We start from the raw sequence: 6,367 nt of genomic DNA, 5'->3' as shown, positions 1-6,367 counted from the left end.
CCATGACATTTGGGTTATTTGTGTGCCAATGTAAGACATATTTGGGACGTGCATCGACCGCATTATGAGAGCCAGTGTAAGACCATGTTTGGGAAATGGCATCGGCATTGAGATGAGAGCTAGTGTAAGACATGTCTGGGACATGTATTGGCCTTGAGATGTAAGGCAGTGTAAGACATGTCTGGGACATGCATCAGCTACGAGATGTTTTAGTGTAAGACCATGTCTGGGACATGGCATCGGCACGGATATGTGAGAGCTAGCGTAAGACCATGTCTGGGACATGGCATCGTCATTATACCCTATGTTAGAGGCTTAGTGAATATCCTATAGCATTCCAAATGGTTCAACGGTGAGAGTTACAGTTTGAGTTAAACGAGAAAAGTATAACCATGTTGTAAGTGGTATAGGTACCCATTTGAAATGTATGAGATGTGAGCTCAATATATGCTATGTGAATTGTATTGGATAGTGATGAGTAAGTTATGCTTATGGCTACTTTTGTACTATGAGCATAATGATGAATGGTAAAGTTGTTGCTATATATATTTGCATGCAACTTACTAAGCTTTCTTCTTACTCCCTCTCCTTTCCATTTGCTTATAGTGCCGCCTAATTAGCTCGAGGACCATCGGACGTCGGAGGCATCGATCACACTATCATCCGCAACACTTGGTACAGTTAGATATCTTATTTTGATTATGGCATGTATAGGACCCTGACTTTTGAGTTTTGTGTCATTTTTAATTGGTCAAATGTGTTGGCTTACTTTAGCATTTGATTCATTTTGTATAAGGCCATGGAAAATGGCTAATATTGAAAGTTATTATGTGAATGAAAGCTAGTCATTCATGAATGTGAAATTGTTTGCATGGTTGAATATATGTTATGTATATAGGTCTTAATTATGGTTGTTTGGTTGATGTTAGAATGTGTTTCAGGGTGGCAAAGGTTTAGTAGATAACCTTATATTGTCCACACGGGTAGACACACGGGCGTATGTCTAGGCCTTGTGTGACACACGGTTAGCCCTATGGGCGTGTTGTTCAGCCGTGTGTCCCCTGCACGTAAAATTTGCAAGTCAGAATACATGGTAGTAAACACACGGACAGAGACACGACCGTGCGTCTTAGTCGTGTGGAGGGCACGGCCTCCGACCACAGGCGTGTGCCTTGGCCGTCTTCCCCTTATCGGATGCTGACCTCAGAAACAGAATGTCAAGGTTTTTAGACACGGGCATGTCAAGGTCGTGTGAAGGACATGGGTCATAGACACGGGTGTGTGTCAGGTAGTGTGAAAACCCCTATAGGTTTGAATTTAGAATTTAATTGACATGGGCATGGGACACGGGCGTGTCCCTAGATGCTTAGGTGTGTGTGTCACACGGGCCATCAACACGGCCATGTTATAATGACCACATGGGCGTGTTTCCATTGCACACGGTCGTGTACCCTATTTCATGGGTTATTTTTCTAAAGTTAGTTAAAGAACCTGGGTTGGTCTCGAATGGTTTCCAATGGATGCTTTGGGCCTCATAAGCCCATATTAAGGAGTTTAGACAAAGTTTGAAATAAAAGAAAAAAAGGTTTTTTCTTAATTTGATCGGGTTTTAATGACATTGAAACAATTGTATGCATGTGATTAAGTGTGGTAACGCCTCGTATCTCGTCCAAGCGTAGGGCTCGGGTGTGGGGTGTTATATTTTATGGTATCAGAGCTATGGTTTAGTTGGTTTTAGGACTAACCTAGCCTGAGTACGAGTCTAGCTATACATGCCATAGTTGTATATTGATAGTGTGGCGACTCCTGATGAGATAAATTGTGTTTTTATTTATATAGTAAATGGATCCTGACGTAGCTATGGCGGATGATGTGGAGAGTAATGCGTCGGCTCCCGCTGAAGGGACCGCACCAGTAGATAGTGGGCCCGTGACAATGAGTCAGGGTGGAGGGACTAAAGAAGCTTTCCTCCACATGATGGACACGTGGTATTCAGAGTTCATTCATGCGAATCCAAATACTCCACCTCCTCCACCTCCCTCAATTCCTCAACCAGTTCATATAGCTCCTCAAGGAGCAGAAATGGTTAGGAGAGAGAAAAAAACATGCAGTGGACAGAATTCGTAAACATGGGGCCGAGGAATTCTAGGCAAATATTGATGATGACCTGGAGAGAGCAGAGTTTTGGCTAGAAAATACCATTAAGGTATTTGATGAGCTACCACGCACACCCGAAGAGTGCATGAAGTGCGTAGTGTCACTCCAGCGAGATTCGACTTATCAATGGTGGAACAATCTCATGTCAGTCTTACCGAGAGAGCGAGTAACTTAAGGATTCTTTCAGGAAAAATTCTGAAAGAAGTACATTAGTTAGAGGTTCATCGACCAAAAGAGGAAAGAATTTCTCGAACTAAAGCATGGCCGAATAACAATAACAGAGTATGACGTGAGTTCGTAAGGATCAGCAAATACGCTAGGGAGTGCGTATCTACTGAAGCCAACATGTGCAAGAGATTTGAGGACGGATTGAACGAAGACATCCGATTATTATTTGGCATCTTAGAATTGAGGGAATTTGTGATGCTTGTGGATAGAGCATGTAAGGCCGAGGAATTGGCCAAAGAGAAGAGAAAAGCTGACATCGGGTTTCAAGACTCAAGGAAAATACAAATAAGGAAATCACATCAGTCCTCATCTAAAAGCTCGATAGAGTTCACTAACCAATCAAATGCTTTAGTGGAGTTTCCGAGTAGAAAGAAAAACAAGCAACACATGGCATCGAAAGCTCAAACTACTTCTATCGAGAGTGTTGGTAGTGCTCGCCTGAATAGACCAGAATGTCCACAGTGCGGCAAGTATCATTTCGATGAATGCCAAGGAAATAAAAGAGCTTATTTTAAATGTGGGTCGTTGGACCATTTTATTCATAACTATCCTGAGTTGAATGAGAAAGAGAAAAAGCAAGACGTGTAGGCGAGTAGTGCTCTTTCAAGGGGTAGACCACAAAAGAACCCAGCAGTGGGACTAGCAGCAGAAGTGCTCTTAGAGATACAGCTATGAGGTCCGAGGGCCAAGTGCCTGCAAGGACTTATGCCATTCGCGCTCACGAAGAGGCATCTTCATCAAATGTGATTATGATACTTTTTCTCTTAATGATATTTCTGTTGTTGCTTTCATCGATTCGGGCTCTACCCATTCTTATGTCTACATGAAATTGGTGCCCAGTATGAATATGTTGGCTGAACCTACTAAATTTGTAGTAAAAGTGTCTAACCTATTATGCAAGCATGTGTCAGTTGACCAAGTATGTAGAAATTGTCACTTGACAATTAAGGGTCATAGTTTTTCGGCTAATCTTATGTTGTTGCCTTTGATGAATTCGATGTAATCCTTGGATTGGATTGGTTAACTTCTCATAGTGTTGTAATGGACTGTGGAAGAAAATCTATTGAGTTGAAATGTGAAGACGGGAATGTTCTTCGGGTTAAACCATATGAATCAGATGACTCACCTATAGTAATATTGTTCATGACTGCGAAAAGATATATGAGAAAAGGGTATGAGTCCTACATTTCATTTGTGTTGAATACCCAAGAGTCTGAAGTCAAAATTAAGACAGTTTCGGTGGTATGTGAGTGATAAACCATAATTTATACATATTTTTATCCCATGCTTAGCACATTTATGGATGATTTCTCCTTATATTTGGTGAATTCGATGCTCCTAATCCTTTAATTTCATGTTTTATAGTTAGGTGAGCATAGGAGAGTAAAAAGAGCGAGAAACGGGCTGAAAACGAAGAAAATAGACCAACAGGGGAAATCAACACGGCCTGAACTTCCTTACACGGGTAAGCCACACGGCCGTGTCCATTTGGCAGGATCGAAGCACGACTTACACGGGTAGACAACATGCCCGGGCCTATTTAATAGCCTTGACCACGGTCTGAAGCATTCGTACACGGGTGTGTCACCCGGGCGTGTCCCTGTTGAGCCCAAGTATAGTCCTATTCAGAAAAGGCCACTTTTGAGGGCTCTTAGGCATTCTTAATCCTATTTAAACACCTGAGGAGGTGCTTAGGATTACACACGGAGTAGGAGGCAAGGAATTACTCAAGGAAAGCCGATTGATCCATATCAGAAGCCGGATTCATCGTCAAGACTGAAGATCTCCCTTCAATTTACTTCAGGAGTTTTGGGTTTTCTTTATGTTTTGTTATCTTTATTCTTTTGAGATGTTTTCTTTCATAATTATGAACTAAACCCCTTAAATACCTAAGAGGAATGAAACCTAAAACGGATCTTGTTATTATTATCTGAATTGTATGATAAATATTTGACTTGTTCTTAATTATGTGTTCTTAATTCTTGTTTTAATATTCCAGGATATTGATTAGAGTTAATGCACTTATTCAGAGGAGTAAAAGTCTCTGTCTAAGAGTAAATTTGTCATAATTAAGCGGAGTTGATTTCACGCCTAGAGATAGGGTGACAAGATTTTGCTGGATTGGGGTGAAACCTAATAAGGGAGTCCATAGATCGAGTTAATGAAACACTAGGGTGTTAATTTGAAATAGATTTCAATTAATTAACTTAGGGTTAGACGTTATTAGTCTCGAGAGAGATAATAATATAACTTAGGGATTTCTACAGATCAAGTCAAATGAATAAATCGTCTGATTCAGAGTTAAATAACAAGTGAAGTCTAGGTGGATTTTTCCTTGGGTATTGTCTTAATCAATCGAGTTTTACCAAAAGCTTTTCCCCAATTTTCTCTCTGTGCACCCTTAGTTTAATTAATTAGTTTAGATAAACAATCCCTTAATTTTTAGGCTAGATAATAAAAAGAAAGTAATTACTAGTACTATTGGTTCCTTTGGGTTCGACAATCCAGTCTTGCTAAAGCTATACTACTGTTCGATACGTACACTTGCCTTCATCGTGATAATAGTTAGTTTCAAGAGCGATTAATTATAAATTTTTAAAACCTATCACAAATATCACGTATCAAGTTTTTGGCCCCGTTGCCGGGGAACTAAGATATTAGGAACATTCGATTTTTATTACTTTAGCCATATTTATTTTTAGTGAAATCTATTTTTAGTTTAATTTCACTTTTCTAACTTTTATTTTATTTTCTTCTGACAGGTTTTTCTAGTTTATGACCAGAAGAAACTCGTCAGGACCATTACTTTTCATAGTGAGATCGATCGCACAGTTCGTAGAAACCGAAGAGAAATAAGGCGAAGCTTAAGATACACAGAGGAAGAGCAAGAGGACAATATTCACACCACAACCGAGGAGATGGCTGAAAAGTAAGAAAATCCGCTACCTCCTGCGATTGCTGCTAATTAGAATCCTGCTCCGCGTACTATGTATGATTATGCTAAACCTTCTTTAACAGGAACTGAATCAAGCATAGTTAGGTCTGCTGTCGCTGCAAATAATTTTGAACTGAAACTTAACACAATTCAAATGATACAGTAATTTGTTCAGTTTGATGGTTTGCAGGACGAGGATCCCAACGCTCACTTGGCAAATTTTCTGGAACTTTGTGAAACTTTTAAAATTAATGGCATTTCTGATGATGCCATTCGCCTTCGGTTATTTCCTTTTTCATTGAGGAACAAATCTAAACAGTAGTTGAACTCGTTACCACGAGGGTTAAACACTACTTAGGAAAAAATGACCAAAAAGTTCTTATTTAAAATATTTTTCACCGGCTAAAATGGTTAAATTACGTAATGATATCTCTTCTTTTGTGTAGATGGATTTAGAAACACTTTACGATGCATGGGAGAGATACAAGGATCTGTTGAGAAGGTGCCGTCACCATGGGTTACCACTCTGGCTACAGGTTCAAATGTTTCACAATGGCCTGAATCCTTCGACTAGACAGATGATTGACGCAGCTACTAGTGGAACTATCAATAAGAAGACACCTGAGGATGTTTATGAATTTATAAAAGAGATGTCACTGAATAATTATCAGTGGCAAGTCATGAGGACAAAGCCAACAAAAACAACCGGCGTTTTTAACATCGATTCGGTCACCATGCTCTCTAATCAGGAAGAACTTTTGAATAGAAAAATTGACAGATTTCTTGGTTCTTCACAGGTTCACCCAATAATGCAGTGTGAAGCAAGTGGAGGTGGATCAAGCAATTTAGAATACCTACCCTATGGCCACAACATGGAGAACGAGCAGTTAAATTACATGGGTAATAATACTCGTTCTCAAAATAGTCCTTATAGTAACACTTACAATGCAAGTTGGAGGAACCACCCAAATTTTTCATGGGGAGGCCAAGGAAATCAGAGACCACCACCACTTCCAGGCTTCCAACAAAAACCTTACCAATAAGAGA

General features: G+C 39.9%; 1 non-coding gene across 1 annotated transcript; it reads right to left on the bottom strand.

Moving 5' to 3' along the window:
• Positions 1–5,733: 5,733 nt before the first annotated feature.
• On the bottom strand, positions 5,734–5,840 carry LOC128279750 (small nucleolar RNA R71). The gene has a single exon (XR_008269946.1). It is a non-coding gene; the product is annotated as a small nucleolar RNA R71 (small nucleolar RNA).
• Positions 5,841–6,367: the final 527 nt, after the last annotated feature.

The sequence above is a fragment of the Gossypium arboreum genome, chromosome 8 (genome assembly GCF_025698485.1).
Source record: "Gossypium arboreum isolate Shixiya-1 chromosome 8, ASM2569848v2, whole genome shotgun sequence".
Lineage (NCBI taxonomy): Eukaryota > Viridiplantae > Streptophyta > Magnoliopsida > Malvales > Malvaceae > Gossypium > Gossypium arboreum.
Note: the sequence above shows the minus strand (reverse complement) of the source record. Positions and strands in the feature narration are given on the sequence as shown.